The sequence below is a fragment of the Lithobates pipiens genome, unplaced genomic scaffold, assembly GCF_037356315.1.
Source record: "Lithobates pipiens isolate NorthernLeopardFrog02 unplaced genomic scaffold, aLitPip1_a1.2 Scaffold_8, whole genome shotgun sequence".
Lineage (NCBI taxonomy): Eukaryota > Metazoa > Chordata > Amphibia > Anura > Ranidae > Lithobates > Lithobates pipiens.
Window position 1 is genome coordinate 163,534,872 of NW_027507903.1, and position 19,772 is coordinate 163,554,643.

Consider the following 19,772-nt stretch of genomic DNA (forward strand, 5'->3'; position numbering starts at 1 on the left):
CCAACTCATAAAATGTATTCACGGCTTGATCACTTCTTCATATCTGCTCCTCTCATTTCACATGTGGTTGACTCTGAGGTGATGCCGATTACCTGGTCTGACCATGCCCCCATTACCCTGGATCTCTTGTCTCTGTCCTTGCAAAGAGCCTTACAGAATTTTTCCAACTAAACAGAGGGTCGGTCTCTGATTTTTCCACCCTGTGGGAGGCCCACGAGGCTGTTTTTAGGGGCGCTTGCATTGCAGAGAGCTCTAGACTGAAGAGAGACAGAACCGAATACATTCGATCTTTAACTTCTGCTCTTCTCTCAGCGGAGCGGAGGCTTTTGGGCTCCCCCACGGTGGAGAGGTTGCAGAGAGTCACTCTACTTAGGGAACAGATTAAAACAGCGCAACTCGACCGGGCAGCCAAATCGCTGCTCTGGACGAAGCAGAAATTCTATGAATTTTTCAATAAACCCCATAAAATGTTAGTTAATAAATTACGCCCACGCGCATTCAACTCCTTCCCTGAGTTTCTCTCCCGGCCTGACGGATCTAGAACTCATTGTCCTCGTGAAGTCTCGAACACTTTTGGCGACTTTTACCAGAAACTCTATAACTGTCTATCCCCAGAAAATCATTTTCACTTTACACAAGAGAAATTTGAGTCCTTTTTCTCCAACCTGAAACTTCCCAAGCTCTCGTCAAGTGATTTAGAGGCCCTAAATAAAACAGTAACGGCAGACGAGCTTTCTGGTGTTATTCTGGTGCTCCCGTCGCATAAATCACCCGGCCCTGACAGTCTCCCCTATTTCTACTATAAAACCTACCTGGACATTTTGAGACCGCACATGCTCACCTTATTCGATTCTCTACTAGAGGGCACCCCCCCACTCCCACTTTTCACACTCCTTCATCTCAGTGATTCCCAAGTCGGGTAAGGACCCCTCCATCCCAGATAATTATAGGCCTATAGCCCTTCTAAATTTGGATTACAAGATATTTACGAAAATTCTTGCTTCTAGACTATCAGTTCTTGCCCCCAAACTTATTCACAGAGACCAGGTGGGGTTTGTCCCTGGCAGTCATGCCAGAGATAACACCCGAAGCACAATTAATCTGGTCGACCTTCTGGATAGGACCAACAAACCAGCACTTTTACTTAGTTTAGACGCACAGAAAGCCTTCGATAGGCTTAGTTGGCCTTATATGTTCGCCACGCTCAAAGTCTATGGATTTAATGGCCCCTTTTTAAAGGCGATTGAGGCTTTATACTCAACGGTTACTGCCCAGGTACAGATGTCATCCTTCTTGTCACCTCGTTTCCCCTTGATGAATGGTACTCGGCAGGGGTGTCCTTTATCACCGTTGTTATTTATTTTAGGTCTAGAACCCCTAGCCAAAGCCGTAAGTTCTCATCCAGATATCCGTGGGGTGGCGATGCGATGGGGGGAGTATAAATTATCACTCTTTGCGGACAACATCTTGCTAGCTATTACCAATCCACAGGTCTCCCTCCCCTCACTGCATAAGCTACTTTCATCCTTTGGGGGCATCTCTGGTTATAAAGTTAACACCTCCAAGACGGAAGCTTTACCCATACATATACCCGCTACACAACTCTTTCGGCTGAAAGAAACGTATCCTTATAGATGGTGCAATGACTCACTCAAATACCTGGGGGGTTTTCTGACTCCTTCTTACTCCCACCTGTTTAGTGCAAACTTTCCTGCCCTGTTTCAGGATATAAATAATTCCCTACTGACCTTGTCCAAATTTCCTTTGTCCCTACTGGGCAGGATCAACGTCCTTAAAATGTCAGTCTTGCCCAGATTGCTCTACCACTTTGAGACACTGCCAGTCTCCATCCCATCCTCACAGCTTAAACTTCTCCAAAGACGTTTTTTAAAATTTATATGGGCTGACGGGTCTCACCGCTTTCCCAGTTCAGTGGTGTTTGCGCCTAGAGAACTGGGAGGTTTGGGGGCTCCGGATATCGTGAAATATTACCATGCTACTCATTTACAAATTATTGCCACTTGGTCCTCTCTTAATGCCACGAGCCAGTGGGCTGCTATTGAGAAGGGGGTCCTATATCCGGTTCACCCATGCTCCTTGATCTGGGGTGCTCCATCCCCTCTACACCCTAACCTTAGATGTCAATGTATGGCTCCAATGTCCTTTACCCTGGACTTGTGGCAAAAGTGCAATAAAAAGTACTCCCTTTCCTCACCCTGCTTCCCCCATCAAGAATGTGCTGTTTAACCCTATTATCCCCGATGGCTTGTCTTTGGGTAGGATTTCCCCATGGCTAGACCCCCCCTTTTCTAACTTAAAAACCTGGTACACCCCGTTTCACGTAAATTTCATGCTTCGAGACTTTACGTGAAAAATATGACATCCCCAAGCATTCGTTTTACTTTTACCTACAGGTTAGACATCTCTTTAGCTCCAAATCTCCGACTTTAATCCTTGCCAACCCCACGGCCTCTGAGCACCTTTGCACTCAGGGTCCCAACCAACTACATTTAATTTCCTCTATCCACCGAATTCTCCATGAGTTGGCTCCTTTAAATGAACTTACACATTTGTATATGGGTAAATGGTCTCAGTTGTTGGACAAACCTATCACCCTACAGACATGGGATAGTATTTGGTCCTCTACCTTTAAATCCTCTAAATGTGTCACGCAAAGGGAAACGGCATTTAAAATCCTCATGTTTTGGTATAGGACCCCCGATGTCATCCACAAATATGACCCCTCAGTCTCGCTGTGTTGTTGGCGATGTGGGCTTGACGTTTGGTCTCTGTTCCATATTTTCTGGAAATGCCCCCTGATACGTCCCCTTTGGATGGCGGTGGGATCATTGGTGGCGGAGGTGATGGGGGTGTCTCTTCCGATTGATCCCTTACATTGTTTGTTGGGTCTCCCTGTCCCAGGCCTACCTAAAAATACAAACCGGTTGGTCTCCTATATTCTATTAGCTGCTAAGAAGCTTGTCCCGATGTGCTGGCTGTCTGGCGCAACTCCCCCCTGGCCTAGATTTCTTCAATTGGTTTCCGGTATTCAGAGAATGGAGTATCTGACGGCCTCGGTGCACGACTTGATTCCCCAGTTTGATAAAGTATGGGAACCCTGGGATCGGTCGGAATATGGGGCTCCCCTGTCTGTTCTCCCTTCACGATCGTAGATGCCGGTTGTAACACCTCCTTTCTGGCTTCTGCTCCCATCCTTCTCTCTCCTATCCACCCTCTCTATATAATTTAATTTACCAGGTAACCCACCCCCCCGGGAGTCACCATGATGACCATGTGAATGTTTTGTTGCTCTGTCTCTCTCTGGCCTCTGACCTTCTGCCGAACAGAATTTTTGTTTTGGTTTACATAAACAGTTTTTTATTCACTTTACAAGATATGGTTATGCAGTTCACCCTTGTGCCTGCATATGTGGACATTATTATCTGCCTTCTGTAGTTACGTTTCTGTTATATTCTATAATCACTTTTGCTTATTGAATATTCCAATGCTCGATTATATTGTACTTGCTTTGAAAATTAATAGGAATTACAATTATAAAAAAAATGAAATATTCTGTTAAATATTGTGCCTGGGGGTCCCCTTACTCTGCCTGTAAAGTGGCGCATCTGTGTGAAGTGTAGAACAGTGTCACAGCAAAATGAAATTTCTAAAGGAAAAAAATTAATTTAAACTTACTAGTGGACCCCGGCAAACTGGCCTTCTTGGATCTGGAACTCCACCACAGTGGCACACAGATAGCTGTCACCAATAGGGATGAGCTCGGTGTTCGATTCGAATGCATGTCTCGAACATCGGCCTTTCATCTGTTCGGCGAATTCAGAACTTTGTGAACAGTTCGCACCAAATTCGTGTGGCACGAATGGTCCACAATGCACTACACCATCGCAGTGCATTGCTGGCTCATGATTGGTCAAGCATGCACTGTGACCCCACATGCTTGGCCAATCACAGCACCGGTAGCGAGGAGAGCCATAATTGGCCACAGGCAGGATGCCTGTGGCCAATTATAGCTCAGGGGTTTAGTACACGCCCCACACTATATAAGGCCGCCAGTGCGGTGGCCTTGTGTAGTGTGTTGGCGTGCAGAGAAAGAGCTAGGTAGGCAGGGACAGTGTGTTCTTTTCTCAGCCATCTGCAGGAGTTAGTGGGTATTGTGTGCCTCCAGTGCAGTATACACCTGTATCTACCCTTTATTGCTGTTGCTCTCTAATACAGCCATCTGCAGGAGTAGTGGGTGTTGCGTGCCTCCAGCACAGTATACACCTGAAAATACCCCTTATTGTTGGTGTTGTCTGTTGCATAGCTTGCATATTAGCCTTTAAAATTAGCACTTTTGATTTTGAACGTTCGATTCCTATAGACTTTAATAGGGTTCTAAAGTTCGTACGAATTTTAGGTCAGTTCGAAGGTTCTGGTACAGACCGAACCGGGGGTGTTCGGCTCATCCCTAGTCACCAACTACATGAAACCCACTGCAGGAAACTCATACATACACTACTAGAGTTGCCACCATCCCAGATGGAAGAACAATATCCCCAAGAGCCAGTTCCACAGGATCTGAAGCAATTGTACCAGAGATGAGAATTACCAGACCCAAGGCCAACTCTTAACCCAAAAATTTCTGGACAAGGGATACCCCCCTTTCTCGTAAATTATGCTTTCCATCAGTATCAGGCTAAACTGACACCCAAACCCAATATGCCAGAAGGGCCCCATCCAACATTTCCATGACCGCTAAAAACAAATGGAAAAAACTCTTCATCAAGAACTGGCCCATCCTGCTGGAAGATCCTTTTTTGGGTTCCACCCTAACATCCAAACCCAAAGTTTCCTACCGCAAGGCCAAAAATATCAAGAGCCAAACTGCACCAAATAAGATCCGAAAAAACCCAAGCCGGATCCCACACCCCCTGATCCCACTAGTGGGCATGTTTCAGTGCAAGAAAAAATGATGCATGATGTGTAAATTTGTCGAGCATGGACAAAAAGCTTCTCTACAAAAGGAAAAATGTACCCTATAAAAGAGTTTCACAATTGCTCCAGTGATCATGTAGTATAATGTCTAACCTGTCCTTGTGGCCTCCTATATGATTGCAGAACCATCCGTCCCCTTTGCCAATGGTTTGGCAAGCACAAGCGGTTCATCGAACAGGGATGTGATGAGGACAGTGTGCCAAGACATTTTTTGACTGAACATCAAAAGTCCACTGAAGGCCTGAAAAGATAAGAGATATACGTGGAACAGCGATTAAAGTCTGTTTGGGTATGGTGTTTGCGGACTTGATATAGGAGACTGCAGGATAGGTCTATGTGAATTTTTTATCTTGATTGGAAGTTACTATACTGAGGCTTTCTAACATTACCGCACGGAAGTGTTATGACTGCATGCAACCGATCAGACCATTGATCCATCCATCCATCCCATTAGGAGCAGACTTGCGTATATAAGGATTGTAATATTTCAAAAAATACTGTTTTATTCATTTATTTATTGATCTGTATAGAACGGAATTATTATATTAAGGTTTAATATTAGCGCACTAATAATTTATTTAGTTATATGCAGGTCAGGTGCATGCTTTGGCCAATCGGAAGCTGTCAATGCACTGCACTCAAATTTGCCGTGAACACCCCATTTGTTAATTTGTTCTGCATACAAATGAACACCTGGTGTTCAAGTCGAACTTATGTTCAACTCAAACATTGGGACCATCCCTACTCTAGATCTATATCATACAGAAATCACTAAGTGATACTTCTAAACAAATATGTAGAAGACTAAACATTTTAAAAAAATGCATCTTGATGTGGGTTATTCTTTAACAAAGTTGCAGAATTATAGCAATATACATGCAACAAACATGGCAATGTTTCAATTAAGTAATGGGCTTGTTGCTGTAAAATGAATCAGAATGCATAATGCTATTTTGCTTTTACAGGTAATCCCACAGACTTAAAGAAAAATTGATTACAGAAGAAGCAGAGTCAGCATAAACGCATGGAACAAATTTAAGTTTGAAATCTTTACATGGACATATAATTCTACATCAAACAGTGGCACTCTGAAATGTGCTTCTACTTAAGATGTATTACCGGTAAAGCAGCCAGATTTCAAATGAATGGATATCCATCTGTTCATTCTAATTCCTCTGTGAAGTCTTTCTCAGTACAATGATTCATTCACTGTTGCCAAGCACGACACCCTTAAGATTACCACTGACTGTGAGGTACTACAGCCACTGCTATACTAATCATTTACATTTGCCAACATAATACAAAATATATAAACAGATAAAGTCTTCATTTCTTTTTTATACCATACTGTTATTATATTATGCCGAGCAAATGTATTGCTAGCTGCATTCCAAATATTTTGTGTTAAGTAATGTATTTTATCTGTATGCATTGGCTGTTATAAATATGTTGTCACATCCCCTACATGAATCTGGGGATACTCTTGAAATCCTCTATTACTGAGTGGTATTTCAGGACTCCAACACAGAATTGTGAGTTCACCACAAGATAGCTAATATTACGGTTAGCTTAGATAGAAAGATAGGGTAAAGTCAACTGTTTTTCACATGTGTTGATGTTCTATTGCCAGTACTGTGATTTCACTTTCAATTATTCAAATTTTTATTCCGTTTGCATTACCAATTCTCTTATTTTCAATGTGCATCTGCAGTGAGTTAGGAACTTAAAGAGACATTTTACCTTGTAAATGCAGGGAAAAGTAACAGTGTCTCTGGAAAGGACCATATCCTTCCCACTTAACCCTAATATACTCTCTTTGCTCATTTGCAAATGTGTGCTAACTAAACCCCTGCTTTTAACAGACGGTCACACATGTAAATTTGGTTGGTCAGCAGACTGGTTGGTGAGTTGAGCTATGGAATTGTTTTTGTCTTATATATGTATATGCCCTCCATGTGCTTCTCGCTGTGAAGGCCAGTTATGGGTGTAGGTAGTGGCCAGATTTTGTTTCAAATTTTTAAGTTCTGCCATTATTAAAACTAGGAATGAGCTTCAGGTGCAGTAAGATCATGAGTTGAACCAGGACCCAGGGAATTTTCAGTTCTTGGAAGTGAAGATCCAAAAGGCCAGATGTGGTCAGTTCAGCGGCATGCCCACAGAAGTCATTCTTTTATTGGGGGTATTAGTGTCACCATAAAATGAAAGCTTGGCTTTGGTTTCAATTTGAAAAGCACGCCCATAGGCATCTTGGGTCATGACCATATTTAGTTAATGATGTCAGCCAGGATCCCTGGGCAGTTTGTTGACATTCAGCATCCAGCCAGGGAGCTTTCATTTCTGAGTAGCGATGGGAAATAAAAGACATGGCACAGTTTATCAAGTTTTTGCTCATTGACAATAAATCTATATGACTGCCACATGATTTATGACATTTTGCTTTTTTATCAAATACTTTTTCAAAGTTGTGGATGATGTTATTTTCTTTTAACTTTTTTGTGAATGAGTAACAAAGGTATTACTATGTTTCCCATACTCATTTATATTGGGAAGGCGGATACCTGGAGGCCCTCTATTTTAAATGGGTGTTTTCAGATTTCAATACCCCCCCCCCCCCACAGATCTTTACATTCATCAGGCCATGGATGTGGGGATCCATCAACATGGCAAGGCATCTTTCCAATGTTAAGGGCAAATTCTTTTTTTTTGCATAGGTCCCCCTCAAAATCATTACCAGTCCCTTATCCAGGCATGAAGCCTGGCTGGCCAGGAAAAGAGGAGTTGAGTACGCAGCTGAACTATGCCAGGCCACATACTGTACCTTTAACCACTTGCATGGGAGGCTTATTGAAATCTGTAAGCTAGTTGAATACACATTATTGAAACAGAAATCTCAAAGCTCCTTTTAGGATAAGGGGCCTCCCAGTTATCCACCCCTACTATGTATTGGAACTGTTAGGGAGAGCTGACAGTTGTAGGCAAGACATGTTATTTATTTATTTTTTTTATTTCCCTAATTTTGACATTGACGCATGTTCCCCAAGGCAGTGCCTGGCTTCCAATGCCCTTTGTTTGATACCATGTTCCTGTACCTCAGTGTAAACTGGTAAACAAATCCCTCCAATGATGGGAGCCCACAAAGGGGGAAAAAGAAGGGGAATTGGGACTGCCCAGTACCAAAGAAAATATAAACAATATGCAAAAGCATGAAATATTAGTCTAATAATATAAAAAAATATAAAATTTTAAAGCAAGAACATTAAAATAACCCAAGGAAAAATTGGGAAAATATAGTGCAACATAAAATAATTAGGTACAAAACTATAAAAGCTGGAACTGTATGTGGTACAAACTTGTGACAGAAGCACAAATATGAATAATATTAACAGATACACCATCAACAGAGGTTTTCTTTTAGAAGAGCTAAAAGTGATCGGGTAGTGACAGGGTCACTTGAAAGAGAGACTGTGACATGAAGCAAGTTTCTTTGATCTTCAAGTTGGAGGAGCTGTTACAGTATGCAAGTAGCCTGTACTAAAGCAGATACCAGAACAATTTGCAATGCCCATTGTGTGCTAAGATCATTGGTGACATGTAGTGTCCATGCATAATCATGACTGGCATATAGTATGCACATGGAAAGAACACAAGTGCTAAACTTTTTAATTCTTCTATATGTGTATTTTTAGTTACCATTACCTATTTTTTTTTTTTATTGTATTTTTATTAAATTTCAAAGCAAGTACAAAATAATCAAGCAATGAAATGATCAATAAGCAGAAGTAAACATAGATTATAAGATAAACCTAACTATGGAAGTTAGATATTAATGTCCACAAATGCAGGCACAAAGGTGAACTGCATAGTTATTACAGTGAAAGTAAACAACATACAGTTTATAAAAAGCTAAAGACCGTATGACAATAGGCCGGAGGTCGGAGATAGACAAAACCACAAAACAGCCATAAGAACATCATGGTGAATCTCGGGGGGAGGGGGCAGTGGGTTACCTGGACTAGTACATGCAGAGAGTTAATGGGAGGGGGGAAGATGGGCGTAGAGGCCGGAAAGAAGGTGCTGCCGCCAGCAGCTGCAGCCGGTAAGGGTGTACAGACAGGGGGGTCCCAAATTCCGATCGATCCCAGGGTTCCCAAACTTTATCAAACTGGGAAACCAAGTCATGCACCGAGGCCATCAGGTACTCCATTCTCCGTATCTTGGACACCAGTTGGAGAAATCTAGGCCAGGGGCATTACCTGTATTTTTATTTTTTTAGTTCCTAAATAAGATCTTCATTGTCCCAGGTTATGCATGTTTACCAATTTAATATAGGAATGCAAATTTAGTATCAAGGCTTTCTACAAACAATCATATTGGATACCACATAAAATACATCACCTCCTGCACATGAGTGTGATGGTCTAATGTCAGTACTTGTTGCACATCAACTTCACAACTAAAAATATAAATGCACAATTCCTCGCTGCCCTTTCTGCACTGGGGATGTCCCAGAGACAACTGTCTTGGTTTTCAAGCATATTGGATAGTGGGATGTTCTTGTTAGGCTTTACAAATTAATTGAATTTTTTTTTATTTCTAAAAAGAGACAACTGGCGTAGACAATTTCTCATCTGTTTGTGCAGACCTCTGCATATAAAACTTCAATTTAAAAAGTCTCTACGGTGTTAAGTTTTGTAGACACATGTTTCTGTGAAATAAGAGGACAGCGCTAGTGAATACTACAAAACATGCTTATCCAGCTAGATTTTATGGCCATTTTTGGAACACTTCCCATAATTTAACAGACTCTCCTTTAGATACTGTAAACATTCTTTCTTGAGTGTCTAAAGTGTTTTATATGATTGCTTACTAATAACAACACATGTTAAGAACATTATGCTCCCATTAATACTTTTAAGATCACATTTGAAAGTCATGAATTGAAATATATTAGACTCCGAAGGCAACTGGTTAACATTATAGAACTTCCTGCCTTCTCTCCTTGATAGGACAATATCAAAAGATTCCATCAGGTAAAGGTAATTGTCTTAAGTATGCTTTACGTGAATGTGCATTTAATTAAATTGAGAAACCCTCTTTGGACGGCAACTCAAGACTGTATCATTTTACATTTTGTTCTCTTTGAAGCTGCTGTCTTGAAGAAAGAAAACATTTAACCTTAAGGGCCTTTAATATGCTTATTTTATTTCTATATTTTTCACAAAAATAACATTTGAGTGGGCTGAATTTGATTGCTATAAGTAAATATAGAAACAAATAATAATGTATGTATACATTATTTGAAGCTGTTTAGATATAGCAGATAGATATTCAGAAACAATTTGACTAGTGATTACTTTTTACTCTTGGCTTCTGAATAGTCAGCAGAACTTTACAAGTTTGCTTGTCCTGCGAACTAATATAATTTTCTCGCTTATTGTGCTGACAATAAAATCCAATAAATTAACAGCTGAATTTGTCCAATTCAGCTGACAAACTCCAACTTTAAAGATACTACTCTGGATTCTTGGTAAAATTATTTTATATGCCATAGATATCTAAATTGTAAAATCTCAATATTCTGCCAAAACTGTAACACTGACAGACATCAATTATTATTTTAAGCAAATATAGAATTTGGTAGTGTATTTTTATAACCTTTGCTATCATTGATTTATTGTTATACAAAGTTTATTTATGTGTGTATGATAATAATGTGTCAATAAATGTCCCACTTAGAAATAAGGATCAGAGTCATAGGTTACAGTGGTAACACGCAATACCACAACACCACAACACAGCAATGCACATAATGGGGGAGATTTACTAAAGCTGGCCAAACATTATACAATTTTCTTAAAAATTAAAAATTTTATTTAGATTTACCTTCAGCTATATACTGCAAGGGTATGTCTGATTGCATAAATATTTAAAAAGTTTTGGTTTGCCCTCATATTATATGGTTTTGGTAAAGCTAAAGGAAAATTGTACTAGAAACTGTATAATGGATGACCAGCCTAAAGACAAGCAGACTGTTCACTTTGCATAGGAATGTACACTTTGCAAGGACATTTTCTCTTATCTTAATTAATGCAGTGAAAATTCTCTTTGCAAAGAATACCCGTCAAGTACTCAGGAATAAGGAAACAGGTACATCAGGAATCAGGTGCAAGGAAAACAAATTTTTTTTTGCACATAATTGGATGGTGGAAGTCAGAAGAGCTTCACCTCATTCACTGGCCTAAGGGAAAATTCCCTTGCAAAGGGAACAGCCTATTTGCCTTTATTAACCGCTTAATGCCTGCCCACCATAGATTTACTGTGGTAGGGTGGCTGCTCTGCGCCAGCTCACGTACCTACATGATTACCTATGTGATCTGACAATTCCAAGTCTGGGCATGCAACGCTGGCGACCCACTTCTGCTGTGATTGTACACAGCAGGAGCCATTTAGCGGGTCCAGTGGACATTGCTAATGACACACAAATCATTCATGAGAAAGGCAGGATGGTGGTATGCCTATGTAAACAAGGCTGATTGCCATTCTGTGAGAGGGGAATGTGCTAAACAGGAACATTCCCCCAGTCAAAGCACATCCCCCACAGTTAGCAATCACTCCTAGGGAAAACATTTAACCTTTGTATTGCCCCTGATGTTAACCCCTTCCCTGCCAGTGTCATTAGTACAGTAACAGTGCATATTTTTTAGCACTGAGCAGTGATCTGTATTAGTGTCACTGGTCCCAAAAAAGTGTCAAAAGTGTCAGTTTGGTGTCTGATTTGTTTGCCACAATATCGCAGTCCCAATATAAGTCAATATAAGTTTATTGGAAATGTTTTTTATTGAATTGAATGCATTTTTTCATAATTGTCTGTTTTTTTTTTCTATATAGCGCAATAAAATAAAACCTTTATAAGTGAAGGTCATTATATTTTCTTTTAAATAATGTGCATTATTTCATGACAAGCCATTTTTTGCAATGGTGCGTCATTGGGCGGGTGTGCAAAGCTATACCCCAAAAAAAGTATGTTATTTTTTCCCACAAATAGAGCTTTCTTTAGGTGGTAATTGATCACCTCTGCAGTTTTCATTTTTTGCGCTATTAACAAAAAAAAAAAAGCAACAATTTTGAAAAGAAACAATATTTTTTTACTTTCTGCTATAGAACATACCCAATATTAAAAAAAAAAAAAAAAAAATTTCATCAGTTTAGGCCAATATGTATTCTGCTACATATTTTTGGTTAAAAAAATCCCAATTAGCGTATATTAATTGGTTTGTGCAACAGTTATAGCATCTACAAACTATGTACAAATAGATTTAGGGACTTTTTTTACTAGTAATAGCAGCGATCATCGATTTTTAGCAGAACTGCAACTTTGAAGCAGACAAATTGGACACTAAGTGACACTTTTTGGGGGCCAGTGACACCAATACAGTGATCAGTGCTAAAAAAAATCACTGAAACTCTAAAGATAACACTGGCAGAGAAGGGGTTAACACCAGGGGAGATAAAAGGGTTAAATTACTAACTGTGTGGGGGATGGACTCACAGTAGAAACAGATCTGTGTTCCTGTGTTAGCAGGAATCACAGATCTCTCTGTTCCTGTCTGAAAGAGCGATGGTCTACTTTGTTTACATCAGCAGACCAACATTCTGTCATCCCCTGGATCGATCGCTGATTGCCTCCCACTGTGTCCAATCACAACGGGAGCGGGTCATTGGCGGTGCGCGCGAGCCCCAGACTAGGTCACGTGGACAACGTACAGGTATGTTGTTTCGCACAGCCGGGCCGCCCTGCTGCAGTATATGTGCAGTGGGCGGTCCGGAACTGGCTAAGCAGGATACACACAGTTTTTTTTCTTTTAAGAAGCAGGTTGAATACAAAAAAACCTGACAAATCCCCACATCTACACAAGCGATGTGAATTCAGACATCTTCCCCACTGCACTATTGTATTTTGGCAACAAAGCTCCCCCATCAGAACACACAGATCAGTGCTACAGCCATTGGCTGCAAGCACTGATCGAATGCTGAATTTTCATCATAACCATTCAACAGAAGCTGATCAATAGACCTGCTTCTGTTGAACAAAAAGGAGTAAACACAAAAGTCAACCAGTATAGCAGGAGCTGGCCTGAACTTCGGTAAATATTTGGAGTGGCCATTAGATCCCACTTGTAATAGAACCAATTTCCTATTGTCTTTTCTTTTATCACTGCAGACACTATTAAACCCCCAGCTACTTGGAGACTAAATGCATCTCTTTTGTCAGATGTTGTAGTGCACATGTCTATTTTTCAAACCATCTTCAGTTTTCTCCTAAATCACCAGACAGATGATAACCTCTTGCTCACTTGATGGAAATCTCTTAAATATATACATAAGGAAAAGATCTCTACACTTTTTCTTGACTTTCGTAGACTGGAACAGGACCACAAGTTTACTCAAAACCATGCCACTCTCCAGACACTATTAGTCATCCTGCCATAGCTCAAGATTTCCAAAGGTATTACACAGATGTATACAATATTGCATCATCATTCCAAACTCCACTAAGCTCCCTAACTTTGCATTTGAAGATAAATTGGTTCGGTTTTCCAATGAAGAAATCAAGCATACTATCTTTTCTCACCAATCATGTAAAATTCCTAGCACTTTACTCATACTATCTACAAAAATGTTACGGGTCCCCTTTCACCTATGTTAAAGTGGTTGTAAACCCTTACAAACCACTTTGACCTACAGGTAAGCCTAGATTAAGGCTTACCTGTAGGTCCAAGCAATATCTCCTAAACCTATATGGTTTAGGAGATATTTGCCCGAAAATGGGCACTGCTGTCTATGGCGCATGCGCCGTAGACAGCGGCGCGCAGGCGCACTGAGCGCGTAATTTCCAAGAATGGAGCTGCCGCGCGTGTTGACTCCTGTGCGCATGCGCGGGAGTGACGTCATCGCGGCTTCGCCGAATGACAGCGGCGGAGCTGCGAGACCCCACCAACAAGATGGATGCGGCGGACTACAGGTAACAGCGGCAACTTCGCTGGCTCCTGTGTCAGGTAAGTGACACATAATGGGCTACTATGCGATGCATAGTAGTCCATTATGCTTTGCCTTTGCAGGGAATGAAAGAGGAAGTAAACTCATCAGGGTTTACTTCCTCTTTAAAGGGCATCTTTAATGCATTATTTCCACAAACCCTTTTCCCAGACAGGCAGCAGAGGCCCATATCATCCTGATTCCAAAGGATCAAAAAGATCCATATTCAGTGTGTATGCTATTGTCTGATTTCTTTGATGAAGGCTTTCATTTCATCTCATGTTGATTTAAATATAAGAGAAGCAAAATGATACCCCAGCTCTACTGCCAATATGATGATCTATGAACTGTGGACAGGTGCTCTAGCCAGGACGTTCAGGCCCCAAAATGCAGTACTTGAATCAGAAAAGGGCTGGCGACTTGGATGCTCTTGAATAAAAGTCCTTTATTTCGTTACACGGGTACATGGGTACAGGCTTGGCTGACGCGTTTCGGCTAAGAAGCCTTCATCAAAGCAAACATGTTTGATTTAAAAACTGATATTTATAACAGAGTAAGCACTACAAATGGGGCGATTAGTGTCACCTCCTCTTGGGGTTTTTTTTAACCTGTTCGGCACCAAAAAAGGAAAAGGTATCAAGATTACCATGATGGAATTCCCGAAAATGTTTAGACGCATTTGAGATATTTTTAGCATTAATATTTGTAGTGTCATTCACATGTTCCCAAGATTCTAACTCTCAACGGGCGTATAGTGCACCCAAATTACTGTAGACTGCAGGCACTATCCTGATTTTCTACACAAAATTGATAGCTAATCATCTAACACCTTATATACCATTCTTGATTTACAAGGAGCGATTGGGCTTTGTTTCATGAAGAGAAGCAAGAGACGACACTCTGATGCCATGTACACGTTATCAGAATTTTGGTCGGAAAAAGCTATGATGATTTTTCCAACGGAATTCTGCTCCAGCTGTCTTGCGTACACATGGTCACACCAAATTCCGACCGCCAAGAACTTGGTGACGCTCAACACGTACAACGGGACTAGAAAAAAGAAGTTCAATAGCCAGTGCACCACCCTTTGGGCTACTTCTGCTAATCTCGTGTTTAGTAGGAGTTATGTGAGAGACGATTCATGCTTTTCATACTCCTGCTTATTGAGATAATTTTACTGCTGTTCAGTTTGTGCTTGTGGGTATGTATCTGTTTTTCAGTGCATGCAGTCAGTTCATATCTGTTTTTAGGTGCGTTCTTGTCCGCTCATTACTGATTTTTAGCTCGCTGTTCACAGGCCTTGCCATTCTTCAGTGCATTTAGTTAGTTCGTTCTGACCAGCCAACTGTTTTGAAGCCATGTTGCGGTTACGTGCTAGTCATAGAGGGGCTTGGTGTTGGGGTTCTTACTTTGACCTAAGCCCATGAACAGGGTGGGGAGGAGTTCATGGACCAAGAATTGGTTACTCCAGCGTGACCAATTCTCCCATATGCCTTTGCTGTGTGAGATCCAGGAGAATAACCCTGATAATTTCAGGAATTTTCTCCGGATGATGAACCCCATTTTTAACCGGCTGTTGGATTTGCTGTCCCCTTACATTACAAAGCAGGCACCTGCATGCGGCACGCCATCACTCCAGAGCAGAGGCTAGTCGCCATGTTGCGGTACTTGGCTTCAGGGAGAAGTCTGCAGGACCTCAAGTTTTTGACAAGCATCTCCTCCCAGGCTCTGGTTATCATTATTCCAGAGACCTGTTAGGGTAATTTTTCACCTTTAACATCCCATACTTTTTTGTCTTTCATGCATATTTTCCTTCACTAACCTCCCCAGTATGCTATCCTTGGCTCATACACACCTATAGCCTAGTCACTTAACAATGTATTTTGTCAGCTCCATTGTAGTGCTTTACCCTAAACACCCCCTAAAATGTGTACAAATGTTATGTGTGTGCTTAAATTCATGCAGAGTGGCAGAGGCTTTTTTTCGGGTCCCAAAATCATTCGGAACCCTCCCTCCCCCCCAACTGCTAAGTCAACTGATACCCATCCTATATCTGCTGACTTTGCCACACCCATACACACTATACCTACCTCTTTTGTGTTCAGATTTTTGGATTCCCCAAAGCATGTAGTGCAAGGGCCTACCTGAATACTTTCAAATGTTACTGTTTAACGTTTTGTTCTCCTATTATCTTGATAGGTAATTTCAAAATATAAAAATGTGCTTCCATTTGTACAGTGTGTATTTTTTATTTGGTATTATGACACTTCTTACCTGTCCAGTGGGCTGCCAATAGTGTAAGCAAGGAGAGGCTAGCCAAAGTAACACACATTATGTATGCATTCAGCTCTCAATGAAGTAGAGAGGGTTACCTGTCCAAAACATCTCTCCCCTAAAATTTGAAAGGAGCCATCAAAGGGGGGTGAGGAATCTGATAAGTGGACCTTATATTTTAGCCTTTAAAGACTCCTTCAAATATATGTTATACTGATGTTGGCCAAGAATGTTTGTGTCTAATCTGCTTGCAATGTTATGTACAAAATGACTTTTTTTTTCTGTTTTGAATCTACAGTCGCCTTCAACGCCCCAGGAATGGCAGACTGTGGCTTCCCACTTTGCCAACCGTTGGGACTTTCCCAACTGTGGAGGGGCAATTGATGGGAAACACGTCCACATCGTCCCATCACCTCATTTGGGGTCATAATATTTTAACTATAAGAGGTTTCATAGTATTGTGTTGATGGAGGTGGTGTCGGCGACATATGAGTTCCTCTATGTGGATGTGGGGAAGAATGGCTGGATGTCGGATGGTGGAGTCTTTGCCCAGATGATAATGGCCAGCCGGTTCCGCCTATTTCTAACGGCAATAAACCTGGTGGACTACAAACTGAACCACATAGTTTTATGCAGCTGCATCCTGCAGAACTTTTTAAAAAGAAATGCTCCAAGTTATGTAGCCTCAGTTGGGCCTGAGGCCGGACTTCGTGAACACACACTGACGGCCCTGAAAGCTGGCCGTCCTGGCTTGCCCCCCCAAAGTGCCCATGAAGTGCAGCAGAAACATGTTGAATATTTTATGGGTAGGGGGGCCATTGCTATGCCAGAAAGTTTTTAAAAATATATTAAAAAAAAATTACATGATCAAATCTTGATTTTGATTTATGCTTGTGTTTCTTTTATCTGTCTCCTAGTGCACTTGTAGTGCCAAGTGGTTTAAACATTATTTAAATAACACCCATTGTCACTGTAAACACCAACTTAACACCAAAAGTTTTATTGAGCATTGAAAGAAGAAGCTAAACATTGTCGAGTAGAAAGCATTTTACTCCGTGCAGATTCACATGTGAGTTCTAAAACATTTTGTGGTAAAAAAAATCACTTTTTTTTAACTGCTTCCTGACCGCTTCACGCCTTTATAAATCGGCAGAAGGGTACGTACAGGCAGAATCATGTACCTGTACGTTGCCCTTTAAGAGGCGGCACACATGCGTGCCCACGGGAAGCTCCGTGAGTCAGGTCACGGGTCCCATGGACTCAGTCTCCACGGGGATATCTGTGATCGCCTCACGGAGAGGAAGAACAGGGATATGCTAAAGTAAACAAGCATCTCCCTGTTCTGCCTAGCAACAGGGACACTGATCTCTGCTCCCCTTGATTGGAGCAGCGATCAGTGATGTGTAAAACACAGCCACAACCCCCACAGTTAGCAACATGCCCCTAGGACACACTTAACCCCTACACTGCCACATAGTGGTTAACCTCTTTACTGCCAGTGTCATTTACACAGGAATCAGTGCATTTGTATAGCACTGATTGCTGTATAAATGACAATGGTCCCAAAAATGTGTCAAAAATGTCCGATGTGTCCGCCATAATGTCGCAGTCATGATAAAAATCACTGATTGACGGCATTTAAAAAATATATATTAATAAAAATGCCATTAAACTATTCCCTATTTTATAACTTGCGCAAACCAATCAATAATCGCTTATTGCAATTTTTTACCAAAAATATGTAGAAGAATACAGTAGGTGCCGCCGATATTGTGTTTCCAGTGCGATACTGTCACGCTGGTTCCCGGCGACACGCTTCTTTAACCAGCGCGATCCCGTTGATTCTCGCGCTGGCTGCAATAGGAAAATGTAATTTTCCTATAGTAGAGAGAGCGGCGACAATGTCACCTCACTCATGAAGCCTGCATGCCTTCTCGGGGGCATACCAGGCCCTTAGGTTCGGTAGGGATTTTAAGGGGAATCTCCTACGCCGAAAAAACGGCATGGGGTCCCCCCCAAAATCCATACCAGACCCCTATCCGAGCACGTAGCCCAGCCGGCCAGGAAAGAGGGTGGGGACGAGCGACCGCCCACCCCCTCCTGAGCCTTACCAGGCCGCGTGCCCTCAACATGGGGGGTGCCTTGGGGAAGGGGGGCCATGCGCCCCCCACCCCAAAGCACCTTGTCCCCATGTTGATGAGGACAAGGGCCTCTTCCCGATAACCCTGGCCGTTGGTTGTCGGGGTCTGCGGGCGGGGGGCTTATCGGAATCCGGAATAGAGGCCCCCCACCCTATGTGAATGAGTATGGGGTACAATGTACCCCTCCCTACCCATTCACCTGTGGAAAAAAAATGTAAAAAAAAAAACACAACACACAAGGGTTAAAATAGTTTATTGCACAGCTCCGGGGGTCTTCTCGCCGGACTCCTCCGCTATCTTCTGCTAGCTCTTTTACTAGCGGAGGAGCCCGGCTTTCTTCTTCATCGCCACCCTCTTCTTCCGACTTCGGGGGGTCTTGTACCCCTCTTCGGTTCTTCTTGCTGGGTCACCGCTTCTTCTTCCAGCTCTTTTACTAGCGGTTGCCCGGTCTTCTGCCGCCACCGCCTTCCGTTCTTCTTCTTCTTCTTCTGGAGATGTTGACTCGACACTCTCTCTCTCAGCGACTTATATAGGGACAAGGGGCGGGGTCACCCATTGATGTCACATGGTGACCCCGCCCCCTTACGATGTCACAGTCCCAGCATCCTCCGGGGACATGGGGACAAGGTGCTTTGGGGTGGGGGGGCCGCGCCCCCCCCCTTTCCCAAGGCACCCCCCATGTTGAGGGCACGTGGCCTGGTACGGCTCAGGAGGGGGGAGCGCTCGCTCATCCCCACCCCCTTTCCTGGACGGCCGGGCTGTGTGCTCAGATAGGGGTCTGCGGGTGTGGGGGCTTATCGGAATCCGAGAGCCCCCTTTAATAAGAGGCCCCCGGATCCCGGCCCCCCACCCTATGTGAATGAGTATGGGGTACAATGTACCCCTACCCATTCAACTGTGAAAAAAGTAAAAAAAAAAAAACACAACAAACAAGGGTTAAAATAGTTTATTGCATAGCTCCGGGGGTCTTCTTCCATCTTCGGGGGCTTCTCGCCGGACTCCTCCGCTATCTTCTGCTCTTTTGCTAGCTCTTTCACTAGCGCAGGAGCCCGGCTTTCTTCTTAGCCGCCGCCCTCTTCTTCAGACTTCGGGGGTCTTGTCCCCCTCTTCGGTTCTTCTTGCTGGGCCACCGCGCCTTCCTCTAGTTCTTTTACAAGCAGTGGCCCGGTCTTCTGTCTTTCATTCCCTGCAAAGGTAAAGCATAATGGACTACTATGCAACGCATAGTAGTCCATTATGTGACACTTACCTGACACAGGAGCCAGCGAAGTCACCGCTGTCCTCTGTAGTTCCGAGCGCCCATCTTCTTGGTGGTTCTCGCTGATC